The 19,206-nt window shown below is 42.9% G+C and overlaps 1 protein-coding gene across 1 annotated transcript in view; it reads left to right on the top strand.

Moving 5' to 3' along the window:
- The window catches only part of LOC124799085, a gene marked incomplete at its 5' end in the record, with an annotated part of 109,040 nt that overhangs the window by 54,594 nt on the left and 35,240 nt on the right, over positions 1 to 19,206 (top strand). The gene's annotated exons all lie outside the window — the stretch shown is intronic.

Below are 19,206 nucleotides of genomic sequence, written 5' to 3'. Positions count from 1 at the left end.
CATTGGTTACACGTTTCGGTCACCTCTTGTTCGCATTGACGGCACTTTGAACAGTGGACTTTACATTTCAGATGTGTTACGACCCGTGGCTCCACTCTTCATTCGATCCCTGCGAAACCCTACATTTCAGCAGGATAATGCACGACCGCATGTTGCAGGTCCTGTACGGGCCTTTCTGGATACAGAAAATGTTCGACTGCTGCCCTGGCCAGCACATTCTCCAGATCTCTCACCAATTGAAAACGTCTGGTCAATGGTGGCCGAGCAACTGGCTCGTCACAATACTCCAGTCACTACTCTTGATAAACTGTGGTATCGTGTTGAAGCTGAATGGGCAGCTGTACGTGTACACGGCATCCAAGCTCTGTTTGACTCAATGCCCAGGCATATCAAGGCCGTTATTACGGCCAGAGATGGTTTCTGGGTACTGATTTCTCAGGATCTATGCACCCAAATTGCGTGAAAATGTAAAAAAAAAAAACCTAACAAATGCATAAATACCAATCAATCTCGTAGAAAAAATAGCCAACAAAGCAGGTTTAAGAATTTCTGTAGAGAAAACAGTATCTATGACAAACTTAAAAAATGGTCCAGAAATCCTAGTAACAGATGCTGGACTGATAGAGGGTTAATAAATTGAAATATTTGGGAGAAATGATTCAAGAAAACGACTAAGAAAAATTCAGTGTAGAAAGATGGACAGAGCAAATGGTATAACAGGAACATTTACAACAAAAGGTCTCTGTCGAAAAAATCGAAAATAAAGCGCTACAACACAGTGGTAAAACCAGAACGTCTTTAAGCAAGTGAATGTTAGAATCGAATTACAAATTACACAAACTTCATGTCCTAGAAGAAGAATCATTCGGAAAATACTCGGACCGCTAAAAAATGCAGTGGTATGCAAATTAAGAAGTGGGAAGAAGATACCGCAACATAGAAAACATAACTGCTATTTTTTGGTCATTTATACAGAACGACTGGCAACAGATTAGCCAAAGACATTTTTATATATCTTTGGGAGAAAGAGTCAACAAGAGTTAGGGAAGATTTGCAAAGAAACAACATAAGTGAAAAAGATGCAACAGAAAGACATATTTTTACCCAGAAAGTGTTAAAAATGGAAGGATTCCAAGGCAAGAGGGAGAAGACAGGGTTCAAAGTTGTCTGAGGAGAGAAAAAGGATACATAATGAGAAGGTGAAAGAGTACTGGAGGAAGAAGAAAGAAGACCAAGCGAGGAAGCACTGAAATTGGCGCGTGGTCCTTAGATGACCCAAACGAAAAAAGAGGAAGAAGAATTAATGTACAGTAATGAAATTTCAGGAATACATTTGTCGAGATAGCATATTTCAGTGATTAACATTGCAAGATCGCAAGTTAATGTAAGTGCGAGATAAGCTATTGCAAATGTGAAATGCTGTTACATTAATAACCGGTGTAAACGACAGAATATTGAATGCAAGCATACTAATGTGCCTGTTCCACTGCGTCGGTCAATATAGGGTCGGTTAATGCTGATTGTGAATGACGCTGGAGTTCTCATCCGATGATACCCCGTATGTGCTCGATTGCAGACAGATCTCGTGATCGAGCAAGTCAGAGCATGTTGGATTACAACAACGGTATGTGGGCGAGCGTTATCCTGTTGGAAAACCCCCTGGAATGCTGTTCGTGAATGGCAGCGCAACAGATCGAATCACCAGATTGACGTACAATTTTGCAGTTGAGGTGCGTAGTATAACAACGAGAGTTCTACTGCTGTCATACAGAATCGACCCTACACCATAACTCCAGGTGTAGGACCAGTGTGTTTAGCACACAGACACGTTGGTTGCAGGCCCTCAACTGGCCTCCTCCTAACCAACACACAGCCATCACTGGCCCCGAGGTGGAAAAAGCTTTCATCAGAAAACCCAACAGACCTCCACCCTGCCCTCCAATGAGTTCTTGCTTGATGCCACTGAAGTCGCAAATGGTAGTGGTTTGGGGTAAGTGGAATGCACGCTGCAGAGCATATGGCTCGGAGGTGTCCTGGAAGTAACCGAGTGGTAACAGTTCGTTGTGTCACTGAGATGCCAATTGCTGCTCAAATTGCTGCAGCAGATGCAGTAAGATGTGCCAGAGTCACACGCTAAACACGATAGTCCTCCCTCTCGGTAGTGCCACGTGGCTGTCCGGAAACCTGTCTTCTCACGACCGTACATTCTCGTTGCCACCGCTGCCAGCCGTCAGGTACAGTCGCTACACTCCTGCTAATTCTTTCTGCAATATCGCAGAAGTAACAACCAGCTTCGCATAGTCCTATTATACGACCTCGTTCAAATTCAGTGAGGTGTTGATAGTGGCGTCTTTATCGCCTTAAAGTCATTCTTGACTAACATCGACTCACCACGTCCAATCTCAAAGGTAACTAACGCTCACGACTGTTACAGACTGTATTTAAAACAAACCTGACTTGCATCTTCATAGTGGCGCTACATCTTTCAGATGTAGAAACACACCTACCAACTTTCGTTTATGTCCTTCTTGGTGTTGCGATTTTTTTCTGTCTGTGTACCGGGTGATCAAAAACCACGGAATAATGTAGATAGAGAGGTAAAAATTGACACATATGCTTGGAATGACATGGGGTTTCATTAGAACAAAAAAAAATACTAAGTATTGCTATACGCGTGAAAGATCTCCTGCGCGCGTCGTTTGGTGATGATCGTGTGCTCAGCCGCCACTTTCGTCATGCTTGGCCTTCCAGGTCCCCAGACCTCAGTCCGTGCGATTATTGGCTTTGGGGTTACCTGAAGTCGCAAGTGTATCGTGATCGACCGACATCTCTAGGGATGCTGAAAGACAACATCCGACGCAAAGTGCCTCACCATAACTCCGGACATGCTTTACAGTGCTGTTCACAACATTATTCCTCGACTACAGCTATTGTTGAGGGATGATGGTGGACATATTGAGCATTTCCTGTAAAGAACATCATCTTTGCTTTGTCTTACTTTGTTATGCTAATTATTGCTATTCTGATCAGATGAAGCGCCATCTGTCGGACATTTTTTGAATGTTTGTATTTTCTTGGTTCTAATAAAACCCCATGTCATTCCAAGCATGTGTGTCAATTTGTACCTCTCTATCTACATTATTCCGTGATTTATTCAGTTTTCAAATTTATACTGACTTTTTTATCACCCGTTATTATGACCAGCTGCTTAACTGCCTGTTGGTCACCTTTGGAATGTAATAGTGCAAAGATTCTGCATGGCATGAATTCGACCACTTCTTGCAAGGTTTCTGGAGGTATGTGATGAAATGTCTATGCACAGGTCAGGCAGTAAATTACAGGTTTGTGGGTGCGGAGATAGTATCCTAGATGTGTTCCATCTGGCACAGATCAGGCGAGATTGGTGGCCAAGGCGTCAGTAGGAGTTCACTGTCATGCTGCTCAAAACATTGTGGCATGATTCTAGTCAGATAGTTATCCTGCTGGTGCCATCGCCGTTGGGAAAGTGTCGAGCCTGAAGGAATACAGGAGAACTGAAATATTGTTTATATAGTCCACAGCTCTCATGGTGTCTTCTATTACTACAACAGGTCCCATACAAGCCCATGTGAACGTCCTCCATAATATATTATTGCCCTAAGTAGCCTGCGTCCTTGCCACTGTCCACGTCTCCAGCAGCCATTCGCCTGGATGATGGCATATCTGTACACAATTATCGAACTGATGTAACAAGAAACGGGATTCATTCACCTAGGCGAAAGCAAAGAGAGCTTCACTGCAAGTTTGGTTGGGTGGTTGGTTGCTTGCTTAGGGAAGGAGACCAGACAGCGAGGTCATCGGTCTCATCGGATTAGGGAAGGACGGGGAAGGAAGTCGGCCGTGCCCTTTCAGAGGAACCATCCCGGCATTTGCCTGGAGTGATTTAGGGAAATCACGGAAAACCTAAATCAGGATGGCCGGACGCGGGATTGAACCGTCGTCCTCCCGAATGCGAATCCAGTGGCTAACCACTGCGCCACCTCGCTCGGTCACTGCAAGTTTAAACGCAGCCAAAACCTCTCAAACAAACAGAAGCTAAACGATGTCAAAGTCTGTGTGAGGAGGGCTAGGCGTGAAGCGTTCAGTGAATTCGAAAGTAAAATTCTATGTACCGACTTGACAGAAAATCCTAGGAAGTTCTGGTCTTACGTTAAATCAGTAAGTGGCTCGAAACAGCAAATCCAGACACTCTGGGATGATGATGATGACATTGAAACAGAGGATGACACGCGTAAAGCTGAAATACTAAACACCTTTTTCCAAAGCTGTTTCACAGAGGAAGACCGCACTGCAGTTCTTTCTCTAAATCCTCGCACAAACGAAAAAATGGCTGACATCGAAATAAGTGTCCAAGGAATAGAAAATCAAGTGAAATCACTCAACAGAGGAAAGTCCACTGGATCTGACGGGATACCAATTCGATTTTCACAGAGGACGCGAAAGAACTTGCCCCCCTTCTAACAGCCGCGTACCGCAAGTCTCTAGAGGAACGGAAGGTTCCAAATGATTGGAAAAGAGCACAGGTAGTCCCAGTCTTCAAGAAGGGTCGTCGAGCAGATGCGCAAAACTATAGACCTATATCTCTGACATCGATCTGTTGCAGAATTTTAGAACAAGTTTTTTGCTCGCGTATCATGTCATTTCTGGAAACCAAGAATCTATTCTGTAGAAATCAACATGGATTCCGGAAACAGCGATCGTGTGAGACCCAACTCGCTTTATTTGTTCATGAGACCCAGAAAATATTAGATACAGGCTTCCAGGTAGATACCATTTTCCTTGACTTCCGGAAGGCGTTTGATACAGTTCCGCACTGTCGCCTGATAAACAAAGTGAGAGCCTACGGAATATCAGACCAGCTGTGTGGCTGGATTGAAGAGTTTTTAGCAAACAGAACACAGCATGTTGTTCTCAATGGAGAGACGTCTACAGACGTTAAAGTAACCTCTGGCGTGCCACAGGGGAGTGTTACCGGACCATTGCTTTTCACAATATATATATATATAAATGGCCTAGTAGATAGTGTCGAAAGTTCCATGCGGCTTTTCGCGGATGATGCTGTAGTATACAGAGAAATTGCAGCATTAGAAAATTGCAGCGAAATTCAGGAAGATCTGCAGCGGATAGGCGCTTGGTGCAGGGAGTGGCAACTGACTCTTAACATAGAAAAATGTAATGTATTGCGAATGCATAGAAAGAAGGATCCTTTATTGTATGATTATATGATAGCGGAACAAACACTGGTAGCAGTTACTTCTGTAAAATATCTGGGAGTATGCGTGCGGAACGATTTGAAGCGGAATGATCATATAAAACTAATTGTTGGTAAGGCGGGTGCCAGGTTGAGATTCTTTGGGAGAGTCCTTAGAAAATGTAGTCCATCAACAAAGGAGGTGGCTTAAAAAACACTCGTTCGACCTATACTTGAGTATTGCTCATCAGTGTGGGATCCGTACCGGGTCGGGTTGACAGAGGAGATAGAGAAGATCCGAAGAAGAGCGGCGCGTTTCGTCACAGGGTTATTTGGTAAGCGTGATAGCGTTACGGAGATGTTTAGCAAACTCAAGTGGCAGACTCTGCAAGAGAGGCGCTCTGCATCGCGTTGTAGCTTGCTGTCCAGGTTTCGAGAGGGTGCGTTTCTGGATGAGGTATTGAATATATTGCTTCCACCTACGTATACCTCCCGGGGAGATCACGAACGTAAAATTAGAGAGATTCGAGCGCGCACGGAGGCTTTCCGGCAGTCGTTCTTCCCGCGAACCATGCGCGACTGGATCAGGAAAGGGAGGTAATGACAGTGGCACAAAAAGTGCCCTCCGCCACACACCGTTTGGTGGCTTGCGGAGTATAAATGTAGACGTAGATGTAGACGCTTCAATTGATGATGAGTCTACTCTTGATGGTCTACTGCAGTTGTAATTAGTGATGTCGTTGGGTCAACACGGGAGCACATTGAGTCATCTGCTGCTGAGTTCCATATTCAGCAATGAGCAGTGAATGACATGTTCCAAAACGCTTGTGCCTGCACCATCATTATTCTCTTTCATCAGATCTGCCTATTGTGCTTTTACAGAGTGGCAAGACTCCATCCTCCATGTTTTGCAGCGAGGCATGGGCGTCCAACATTTTGTCTCCCAGTTTCACCATCCATCAACCACTTTCCAAAGATGCATGTGACATTAGCACACGGACAGCTGACCAGCTTCACCATTTCCAAGATGCTCATTACCAGGCACTGGGTCATAACAACCTGTCCTTTGTCAGTATATTTCTCCATTTGTGGCCACTATCATTGCTAGAATGTCTCCCTGTTCGTTTTTGCTCTGCTTTCCTTGCTGATAAAAACGCCCACTTCCAGTTTCACAATGAGTAGTGCTCGTTAAGTTTTGAGTCATCAGTGTATTTAACTGATTTAATTTAGTCTCCCACACACAGTTTATAATACATTAATGTCATAATTTTGCCATGTGATTGTGAACAATTTGAACAAACTGAGGGAGATGAGCCCTGGAGAGATAAGGACAAATAAAGTCTAATGAACAAGTGTCTAGAAATGTATGTTTTCTATACTAGGAGCTATTTGACCAAATTGTTGTCTTAGCTCATCAAGCTGGGATTGCCCTCTATTCTGCTCAACGTGTACTTTGGCCTATTCTATCTGCTTTTCAGAAAATGTTTTCAAACTACTATCAATTTGTTCTGTCTGGTTCTCAGAAAATGTTTTCGTTCAAATTGCTGGTTCGCGTACTTACTCACATGCCCCTGAATCCTAGGAAATAAATCTTTCAAAGGGGCCTACTACAGGGGGACTTAATGCCTTATCCTGAGCACCCATTTCGGTTCCAGGTCGATTAATTACGCTACGAACGCTTTCTCGAACGGAAATATCTTGTTCTAAATTCTCGTGAATTGCTTCGTCTACAACTCAATCGTGATCCCTTTCATCAGATAAAGACATGTTCACGTGTTTGCCAAACTTTCCCATAGCCGTAATCACTGCATAATTATCCTGAAACTTCACACACAATTATTTAACATTGATATTTTATGAAATTTCAACTCACGAAAATGGCTTTTAGCACGAGAAATTATTGTGCGTTAGTTGCCATGTTCGTGAAACAAATTGCTATCACCGTTCGCCATCTTGTTCACGCGTCGTATTTCAGAACTTATTAACCAATTATTCAACACTTTTTTTCCACTATTAATACGAAATTAGAATCATATATTTCCACTCTCTGAAATACGGTGCACTGAAATATGATATTCCAAGATCGATTTCCTTACCTTTTACGAGCCAAGCATAGTCAGTTCCAGGAAACTCACCAATCGTCAACTAAAGTACTACTTTCCATTTGGCTTCCAGATTGGTTTCAGGCGTGTATGAAAAAGAAAATACACGAAAATTACAAAATTGTTCAATTACTACATATATAATGCTCTACAATCTGAAACAGTCCTGGCACAATCGACAATTTCAACTAGACCCTACCAGTGTTTTCTTATGACTTGAGTGCATTTATTACAGGAAATCGATAAAATATCTCTCTAAACAATTAATGGGGAATCAAGAATAAATATCCTTTAATATTACGAAATTCTCTTCCTACATTTACTTAGGGAAACTGCGTTTCAAATATATCCTTTACGTAAAGTGAAAACATCGTGAGGTTAGAAATTATTATTCCGAGAACATTGACGTACATTGAAGCGCCAAAGAAACTGGTACAGGCATGCGTATTCAAATACAGAAATATGTAAACAGGCAGAATACGACTATGTGGTGGGCAATGCCTATATAAAACGAGTGTCTGGCGCAGTTGTTAGATCCATTACTGCTGCTACAATGGCAGATTATCAAGATCTAAGTGAGTTTGAACGTGGTGTTATAGTCGGCGCACGAGCAATGGGACACAGTATCTCCGAGGTAGCGATGAAGTGGGGGTTTTCACGTACAACCATTTCATAAGTGTACTGTGAATATCAGGACTCTCATAAAACATCAAATCTCCAACAATGCTGTGGCTGGAAAAAAAGCCTGCAAGAACAGAATCAACTAGACTGAACAGAATCGTTCAGCGTGCCACAACTCTTCCACAGATTGCTGCAGATTTCAATACTGGGCCATCAGCAAGTGTCAGCGTGTGAACCATTCAATAAAACATCATCGATATGGGCTTTCAGAGCCAAAGCCCCACTCTTGTGCCCTTGATGACTGCATGACACAAAGCTTTACACCTCACCCGGGGCCTGGCAACACCCACATTGGACTTTTGATAACTGAAAATAATGTTGCCTGGTTGGACGAGCCTCGTTTCAAATTGTATCGAGCAGGTAGATGTGTGCGCATATGGAGGCAACCTCATGAATCAATAAACCCTGCATGTCAGCAGGGGACTGTTCAAGCTGGTGGAGGCTCTGTGATGTTGTTGGCATTTGCAGTTGGAGTGGGACCCCCGATACGTCTAGATACAACTCTGACAGGCGATATGTATGTAAGCATCCTGTCTGATAACCTGTACCCATTCATGTCCATTGTGTATTCCAACGGACTTGAGCAATTGTAGCAGGACAATGCAACATCCCACACATCCAATGTTGCTACAGAGTGGCTCCAGGAGCACTCTTTTGAATTTAAACATTTCTGCTGGCTATAAACCTCCCCTGACATGAACATTATTGAGCACATCTGAGATGCATTGCAATGTGCTGTTCAGAAGAGATCTACACCCCCACCTACTCTTACGGATTTATGGACAGCACTGCAGGATTCATGGTGTCAGTTCCCTCCAGCACTACTTCAGAATCAGTAGAGTCCATTCTACGTCGTGTTGTGGCATTTCTGCCTGCTCACGAGGGCCCTACATTATATTAGGTAGGTGCGCCAGTTTCTTTGGCTGTTCAGTGTATTTTAGTGCTGCTAAAAATTATCTCTGGTATGGGTATTAAATATCGTTATTTCTGATTCGAAATAAATTGAAAATTCTTTTAATTCTGAAACATTACTTTATCAGGGTCAACTCAGAGTTAATGCAAACTTCTGCTAGTGTGGTTTTACATAAAGATAATTTTTCAACAATCAAAGCTAACCATGATGCGTTAATTGAAAATCAAACTTCGTAAATAACTTTAAAATGCAAATTGGGTACACCAGAATGCAAGAAATGAAAGAAATTTAATTTTAAACTACTTCTGGAATTAAATTAAAATACCACATGAGCCTCCACCCGTACAAAGCATTGGCCACATTTACATAAATGACAAGCAGAAAAAAAAGATTTCTGTTCAAAGAAAAAATAAATATTTAAAACTCATCACTGATAGTTATTATTTAATGGTAATTCAACTTACATAAAAAAGCAGCAAGCCTCTATATATCAAATGGCATACAGAGCCATGAGCGTAAGACAACAAGAGCTAAGCAGGAAGTTCAGAATGACAAGCAATAAGAGAGAGAGATAATATGGCGCTTTTCCTTTACACTGTAGTTCATGGAATCTTTATACATCACTAAGAAATCTAAAGTTTCAGTACACTACTTGTGACAAATATTTGTTGTTAAGTGTATATCAGTGTAATTAATTTTACCACTAGTTAGAGGCATCACAACTTGCAGACAGGGTAACAATCCATTTGTCCTGCCTGTGTACCATTTTGGATGTAGGCTGCTGTACTTGAACAAGTGCACAGTGTGAGTATATGCCTTGAGATAGATGTGGACAACTCCTTTCAACACATCTATGACAGGTGGCAGAATTTAATTTGTGGAAGTAGGGTACTAAGGCGTTAGGTTTGAGCTGCAGTGGAATTGTTGCATAGTGTAATGCGGCTGTTGGTGGTCCATTATACACAAACAGTTGGCTGCTAACGGGATGCGATGGTTTGTAATTCAAGCACAATGCAGTAGACGTGGATGTTAAGATACAGGTACATGAACTGCACTGGATGGTATGCTGATTTGCCACATTGTCCAAGTGAATGTTATAAAGGGCACTCTGAAATAAGCATGCTGCACATGGTAAGTTAGCTGCCTATTGTTCTATTGTTCATTCAACACATTGTTGATACAGAGTGCAGGTGCTCATATCCAGCATGCAGAATGGAGGACATGGAAGGCACGTGATTTAAGTATGATGCATGCTGTGTATTAAACTGATTCAAACCACTGTCTATCAGTGCATTCATCTTGACATTAGCTAAGTAGTCCATTGTTAGGAGTCATAGTTATTTATTTTATTTTATTTTGCATATGGCAATACAGCGACAATATTTTATATAAGTACAACAATATGTAAACGAAACGTATAAAACAAAACAATGTGTAAATAGTACATGTGTAAAAAAACAAGCACTAGCACAAAAGGGTAAAGTGCAAACACTCAAGACAAAATAACTACACGTTAAAAGCTTGGCAAGCCTGACTAGAAACTCATTCATATATTCAAAGCTCAATATCTAGATTGCACAGCCAATCCAAAGCAGAGGGTTTCACATATATATCCTCAGAGACAGGTCCAGCGTATCTTCTTGAGAGGCATTCCTCAATAATATGGCGGACGTTCTGTTCTGGTGCTCCACAGTCACAGGCTGGTGAGTCGCATAGACCCTGCTTGTACTTATATGCATTGCATCTTGCATGGCCCGTTCTGATACGGTTTAATTTAGTCCAGGTACATCTCTTCAGGTCAAAGCCCGGTAATTCCAGAGTAGGATCTTGGATACCTTGTTTATTAATTCCAGAATCATTCCAAAAGTGCCGCCATTACTCTTTGATGTCAGGTTGATGTTCTTGTCTATTAACCCATATAGGCTTCCGTGACTTCAAGCGGGTCGATGGTATTTCGTTCAAAACATCATGGATTGGTAAATTCTGTGGGTAATCTGAGTCATGAATTTTTGACCACTCTCTTGCTGCTGTTTCTTGCCTTCTCAATTGTGGGGGTGGGATATTGTTTAGAGTATGCAGCGAAGGGACTGGGGTGGATTTAATAGTACCCGTTATTATCCTCATACACTCGTTCAATTGGACGTCGATTTTCTTAGTATGAGTGCTCGAATGCCAGACAGCAGAGCAATATTCGGCAACAGGATATACCAGGGCTATTGTGGCAGTGCGTAAGGTGGATGCTTGAGCTCCCCAAGTCGAGCCAGCCAATTTTATCAGGATGTTGTTGCGACTCTTTAGCTTTTGGCTTACGTTTTCTAGACGTTTTTTGTAAGTCAGGGAGCGGTCTAGTGTTATGCCAAGGTATTTGGGGTTGAAGTTGTGTTTGACTCTTTGGTCCCAGAAGTTCACATTCAGTTCCTGGTGGGCCATTTTATTGTTCAAGTGGAAAGCACACACCTCCGTTCTTGGTTGGATTAGGGCAGAGTCGCCATTTTTTATAATAGGAATTCAAGGACTCCAGATCTTCTGTGAGTACGTTCGCTCCTTCCCCAAGTGTTTTAGTTTGTACAACTAGTGCCAAATCATCGGCGTAGCAAAATTTCCTGCTGACTGTATTTGGCAAGTCGCTAATATACAAATTAAAAAGGATTGGAGCCAACACAGATCCTTGAGGAAGGCCATTTCTTTATTTTACACGATCTGCTGGAGTTGTGGCCGATGCTCACTTTGAAAGACCGGTTCGTCAGCATGTTGTTCATTAAGGTTGCCAGTTTTGAACTAGGTATGTGTCTCTTGAACTTAAGCATAAGACCCTGGAGACACACAGTATCACATGCTGACGACAGATCAACAAAAGCTACACTTGACTTCATACTGTTCTGGAATCCGCTTTCTATGTATGATGTTAGGGCTAAAGGAGTCATAGTTGTTATTGTTTGCTCTCCATGTGATCACTGAGGAGATTAACAACACTCTCAGTTTTCACTATGTGATTAGCACAAAAATGACTGTTCTTCATCCACCACACACACACATTGCTGATGTAATCCAGCATGGGTGTGGCGGTTGCAGTAGAATGTGTCAGCCACATTGTCACATTGTTATCTGATTGAATATGTTGTATATTCAGAGGAAAATACAGGGTCACCAATGTTGAAGAAGGGTACTATGGTGTACTAGAACCACTACCAAATGACATACAGCATGGTAATACATGAATTATTTAGTATATAGAGCGAATTTACAGACCTTCCACGCAGTTAGAATGCCAAGAACATACTGCCAGTCTCTTCCAAAGATCCTTCGCGTGGGATGTCAGAGAGGTTTTGACCTCTCAAAGCTCTCAGTGTTTCCATAAATTGATTGAAATGTATTGGACAGAAACTGCATGATAATATAAATAAAATTCACTGTAGCACTGCAACTGTATGTTTCACTACATATGATTATCAGCCTTTATTTTTTATTTGTCCTCTGCATGATAAAAATAGTGGATGATACTCATATCGTAAATGATTTTTATATCTGTTTCTCTAAGGCCTGTTGATTTATAACCAAACGAAAGCTGAATACCTGGTTATTTATTCACAGTGTCAGGCCATATGTTCACCTCCAGCAGCAAACAGCAGTACCTCAGTCAAACCAGAGATTTTAAAACACCTTCCAAATTACTTTGAAAACAATTTTACTGCTAACCTTTTTATATTTTAGATTATTTAGTCCTTGTGCCACAAGCTCTGGAATATTTTTGAAAAGAAGTACCTTGTTCCATTGAAATAACCTATAGATGTTTTAATCACTCAGACTGTTACAGTTATCAACTGTGTAGCAAAATACCTGCTGCTTTATTTTCCATCTCCACTCAATAGTATTTTTTCATGTAATGCAACATTTATGAAATATTACATGCAACCACATTATGAGGGATATATTATATACATTTATATTTTACTACTGAAATTAAATCAAAAGGACGTAAAATTCACAAAATACATAAAACAGACAGGAGTAGAAAAAATGGTTCATAAATGCTTCGGTTATGTCCCTTTATACTGCAGCATCTAAGTACAACTATTTAATTAACACTTAATGTGAATTTTATTTTTTCAGGTAATCATTTCTTGAATAATAACTTCTGTTTTGTAGTCATGTTTTTAAGAATTGTTTCTTTCTTTAATATCTTGTGTATTTACGCATATTGATTTAGCCGAGACAATTCTTCTTTTCAGTGATACAAGGTGAGAGAAGTGACAATAACACACAAAATAGAATTTCCTTGGTGGACAGGTTGATTGCATACAATGCATTAAAATTCTCCAGCTTGTCAGATACTTACTAATGCGGTTATTTACCAGTTTCAGTTGAAGTCAGTCTATTGTAATAACATTTCAACCTGTCTGTGTTCAGTTATCATAGTACAGTGATGACAGTTTATTTTTCTCAAAACACAGTATGTGCTTGAGTTCCAGTTATTTGCTTTGTTTTGTGCACACATCAAAAAAAAGTTTTGCATCACCTCTGTTCCAAGAGTTCTGGAACCTGTACAGAAAACTGGAATAGAGATCAACATAACCATCATTTCTGCCCTCTTTATTGCTCATGAAAACCACACATTGCATCTTGTACCACCTTACAGCAAGACCATCAGAGGTGGTGGTCCAGATTGCTGTACACACTGGTACCTCTAATACCCAGTAGCACGTCGTCTTGCGTTGATGCATGCCTGTGTTCTTTGTGGCATACTATCCACAAGTTCATCAAGGCACTTTTGGTCCAGATTGTCCCACACCTCAATGACGATTTGGCGTAGATCCCTCAGAGTGGTTGGTGGGTCATGTCATCCATAAACAGCTGTTTTCAATGTATCCCAGGCATGAGTGTGCTCCCTGCCGCCGTTGGATAAGCAGCTGAGCAGCAAGTCGTATACTCCTAGCTCACTCATTTGTTACATAGTTTAATTCTTAATTTCTTTGCGTGTTTTTCGTTCTTGCATTGTTTAATTCATAAATTTCGGGCGTATTATAGTATTTGAGAGTGTAGCATCGTGTTTTAGTACCTGAATAGTGTAAATTCGCGTAGTCGTTTGTCTACTGTTTTGTTTTGAACGGCCAGTGTCGGTTGGTCGCAGTCAGTGTGCTCCCTGCCGCCGTTGGATAAGCAGCTGAGCAGCAAGTCGTATACTCCTAGCTCACTCATTTGTTACATAGTTTAATTCTTAATTTCTTTGCGTGTTTTTGGTTCTTGCATTGTTTAATTCATAAGTTTCGGGCGTATTATAGTATTTGAGAGTGTAGCATCGTGTTTCAGTACCTGAATAGTGTAATTTCGCTTAGTCTCCTTCCGCCGCCGAGCAGTGTCAGCAGTGCGCAAGTAGCAGCATTACTGCATTTACTAGGCAATCTTGTATTTTAATAACCGTTTAAATTTTGTCGATTTGTTTGCGCTCTCTGTAGATTAGTTCAGACGTTCTTAGCAAAACAGTTTTTAGCATGGATAGGGACTGCAACTGCTGTGTTCGGATGCAGGCTGAGTTGGCATCCCTTCGCTCCCAGCTTCAGGCAGTGTTGGCTTCGGTCACACAGCTTGAGGCTGTTGCCAATGGGCATCACTGTGGGGGTCGGGATGGGGGTTTGTCGGGGACGGCCAGCTCGTCCCACGCATCCCCTGATCGGACTACGACTGTGGTTGCCCGGGATACTGCCCGCATTGAGGCTGATCCCTCACCTGTGGTAGAGTGGGAGGTCGTTTCAAGGTGTGGCAGGGGGCGAAAGACATTCCGGAGGGCTGAACGGAAAGCCTCTCCAGTTTGTCTGACGAACCGGTTTCAGGCTCTGTCTCAGGCTGATACTGATCTTCGGCCTGACATGGCTGCTTGTCCTGTTCCAGAGGTTGCCCCTCAGTCTGCAAGATCCGGGCAGTCGCAGAGGGTGGGCTTACTGGTAGTTGGGAGCTCCAACGTCAGGCGCGTAATGGGGCCCCTTAGGGAAATGGCAGCAAGAGAGGGGAAGAAAACCAATGTGCACTCCGTGTGCATACCGGGGGGAGTCATTCCAGATGTGGAAAGGGTCCTTCCGGATGCCATGAAGGGTACAGGGTGCACCCATCTGCAGGTGGTCGCTCATGTCGGCACCAATGATGTGTGTCGCTATGGATCGGAGGAAATCCTCTCTGGCTTCCGGCGGCTATCTGATTTGGTGAAGACTGCCAGTCTCGCTAGCGGGATGAAAGCAGAGCTCACCATCTGCAGCATCGTCGACAGGACTGACTGCGGACCTTTGGTACAGAGCCGAGTGGAGGGTCTGAATCAGAGGCTGAGACGGTTCTGCGACCGTGTGGGCTGCAGATTCCTCGACTTGCGCCATAGGGTGGTGGGGTTTCGGGTTCCGCTGGATAGGTCAGGAGTCCACTACACGCAACAAGCGGCTACACGGGTAGCAGGGGTTGTGTGGCGTGGGCTGGGCGGTTTTTTAGGTTAGATGGCCTTGGGCAAGTACAGAAAGGGCAACAGCCTCAACGGGTGCGTGGCAAAGTCAGGACATGCGGGGACCAAGCAGCAATCGGTATTGTAATTGTCAACTGTCGAAGCTGCGTTGGTAAAGTACCGGAACTTCAAGCGCTGATAGAAAGCACCGAAGCTGAAATCGTTATAGGTACAGAAAGCTGGCTTAAGCCAGAGATAAATTCTGCCGAAATTTTTGCAAAGGTACAGACGGTGTTTAGAAAGGATAGATTGCATGCAACCGGTGGTGGAGTGTTCATCGCTGTTAGTAGTAGTTTATCCTGTAGTGAAGTAGAAGTGGATAGTTCCTGTGAATTATTATGGGTGGAGGTTACACTAAACAACCGAACTAGGTTAATAATTGGCTCCTTTTACCGACCTCCCGACTCAGCAGCATTAGTGGCAGAACAACTGAGAGAAAATTTGGAATACATTTCACATAAATTTTCTCAGCATGTTATAGTCTTAGGTGGAGATTTCAATTTACCAGATATAGACTGGGACACTCAGATGTTTAGGACGGGTGGTAGGGACAGAGCATCGAGTGACATTATACTGAGTGCACTATCCGAAAATTACCTCGAGCAATTAAACAGAGAACCGACTCGTGGAGATAACATATTGGACCTACTGATAACAAACAGACCCGAACTTTTCGAATCTGTATGTACAGAACAGGGAATCAGTGATCATAAGGCCGTTGCAGCATCCCTGAATATGGAAGTTAATAGGAATATAAAAAAAGGGAGGAAGGTTTATCTGTTTAGCAAGAGTAATAGAAGGCAGATTTCAGACTACCTAACAGATCAAAACGAAAATTTCTGTTCCGACACTGACAATGTTGAGTGTTTATGGAAAAAGTTCAAGGCAATCGTAAAATGCGTTTTAGACAGGTACGTGCCGAGTAAAACTGTGAGGGACGGGAAAAACCCACCGTGGTACAACAACAAAGTTAGGAAACTACTGCGAAAGCAAAGAGAGCTCCACTCCAAGTTTAAACGCAGCCAAAACCTCTCAGACAAACAGAAGCTAAACGATGTCAAAGTTAGCGTAAGGAGGGCTATGCGTGAAGCGTTCATTGAATTCGAAAGTAAAATTCTATGTACCGACTTGGCAGAAAATCCTAGGAAGTTCTGGTCTTACGTTAAATCAGTAAGTGGCTCGAAACAGCATATCCAGACACTACAGGATGATGATGGCATTGAAACAGAGGATGACACGCGTAAAGCTGAAATACTAAACACCTTTTTCCAAAGTTGTTTCACAGAGGAAGACCGCACTGCAGTTCCTTCTCTAAATCCTCGCACAAACGAAAAAATGGCTGACATCGAAATAAGTGTCCAAGGAATAGAAAAGCAACTGGAATCACTCAATAGAGGAAAGTCCACTGGACCTGACGGGATACCAATTCGATTCTACACAGAGTACGCGAAAGAACTTGCCCCCCTTCTAACAGCCGTGTACCGCAAGTCTCTAGAGGAACGGAGGGTTCCAAATGATTGGAAAAGTGCACAGATAGTCCCAGTCTTCAAGAAGGGTCGTCGAGCAGATGCGCAAAACTATAGACCTATATCTCTTACGTCGATCTCTTGTAGAATTTTAGAACATGTTTTTTTGCTCGCGTATCATGTCATTTCTGGAAACCCAGAATCTACTATGTAGGAATCAACATGGATTCAGGAAACAGCGATCGTGTGAGACCCAACTCGCCTTATTTGTTCATGAGACCCAGAAAATATTAGATACAGGCTCCCAGGTAGATGCTATTTTTCTTGACTTCCGGAAGGCGTTCGATACAGTTCCGCACTGTCGCCTGATAAACAAAGTAAGAGCCTACGGAATATCAGACCAGCTGTGTGGCTGGATTGAAGAGTTTTTAGCAAACAGAACACAGCATGTTGTTATCAATGGAGAGACATCTACAGACGTTAAAGTAACCTCTGGCGTGCCACAGGGGAGTGTTATGGGACCATTGCTTTTCACAATATATATAAATGACTTAGTAGATAGTGTCGGAAGTTCCATGCGGCTTTTCGCGGATGATGCTGTAGTATACAGAGAAGTTGCTGCATTAGAAAATTGTAGCGAAATACAGGAAGATCTGCAGCGGATAGGCACTTGGTGCAGGGAGTGGCAACTGACCCTTAACATAGACAAATGTAATGTATTGCGAATACATAGAAAGAAGGATCCTTTATTGTGTGATTATATGATAGCGGAACAAACACTTGTAGCAGTTACTTCTGTAAAATATCTGGGAGTATGCGTACGGAACGATTTGAAGTGGAATGATCATATAAAACTAATTGTTGGTAAGGCGGGTACCAGGTTGAGATTCATTGGGAGAGTGCTTAGAAAATGTAGTCCATCAACAATGGAGGTGGCTTACAAAACACTCGTTCGACCTATACTTGAGTATTGCTCATCAGTGTGGGATCCGTACCAGGTCGGGTTGACGGAGGAGATAGAGAAGATCCAAAGAAGAGCGGCGCGTTTCGTCACTGGGTTATTTGGTAACCGTGATAGCGTTACGGAGATGTTTAATAAACTCAAGTGGCAGACTCTGCAAGAGAGGCGCTCTGCATCGCGGTGTAGCTTGCTCGCCAGGTTTCGAGAGGGTGCGTTTCTGGATGAGGTATCGAATATATTGCTTCCCCCTACTTATACTTCCCAAGGAGATCACGAATGTAAAATTAGAGAGATTAGAGCGCGCACGGAGGCTTTCAGACAGTCGTTCTTCCCGCGAACCATACGCGACCGGAACAGGAAAGGGAGGTAATGACAGTGGCACGTAAAGTGCCCTCCGCCACACACCGTTGGGTGGCTTGCGGAGTATCAATGTAGATGTAGATGTAGATGTAGATGTTTGATAGGGTTCATGTCTGGAGAACATGCTGGCCACTCTAGTCAAGCAATATTGTTATCCTAAAAGAAGTCATTCACAAGATGTGCATGATAGGGGTGTGAATTGTCATCCATGAAGATGAATGTGCTGCTGATATGGTTGCACTATCAGTCGGAGAATGGCTTTCACGTATTGTACAGCCATTACAGTGCCTTCCACGACCACCAGTGGCATACGTCGGCCCCACATAATGCCACCTCAAAACAGTAGGGAACCTCCATCTTGCTGGACTCATGGACAGTGTGTCTAAGGCATTCAGCCTTACTGGGTTGCGTCCTAACGTGTCTCCAACGATTGTCTGGTTGAAGGCATATGTGACACTCATTGGTGAAGAGAACATCATGCCAATCCTGAGCGGTCCATTCAGCATGTTTTTGGGCCCATCTGTACCATGCTGCATGGTGTCATGGTTGCAAAGATGGACCTTTCCATGGACGTTGGGAGTGAAGTTGCACATCATGCAGCCTATTGCGCACAGTTGAAATTGTAACATGACGTCCTATTGCTGCACAAAAAGCATTATTCAACATGGTGGCATTGCTGTTAGGGTTCCTCTGAGCCTTAATCCATGGGTAACAGTTATCCACTGCAGTAGCTGGCCTTGGGCGGCCTAAGCAAGACATGTCATCGACAGTTCCTGTCTCTCTGTATCTCCTCCATGTCCGAACAACATCACTTTGGTTCACTCCAAGACGCCTGGACACTTCCCTTGTTGAGAGCCCTTCCTGGCTTAAGTAAGAATGCGGATGCGATTGAACCGCAGTATTGACCATCTAGGCATGGTTGAACTGCAAACAACGTGAGCCATGTACTACCTCCTTCCTGGTGGAATGACTGGAAGTGCTCGTCTGTCGGAACCCCTCTGTCAAATAGGTG

This window comes from Schistocerca piceifrons, chromosome 5 (assembly GCF_021461385.2).
Source record: "Schistocerca piceifrons isolate TAMUIC-IGC-003096 chromosome 5, iqSchPice1.1, whole genome shotgun sequence".
NCBI classification, from domain to species: domain Eukaryota; kingdom Metazoa; phylum Arthropoda; class Insecta; order Orthoptera; family Acrididae; genus Schistocerca; species Schistocerca piceifrons.
The sequence above is the reverse complement of the archived record's forward strand: the minus strand, read 5'-3'. Positions and strand labels throughout refer to the sequence as shown.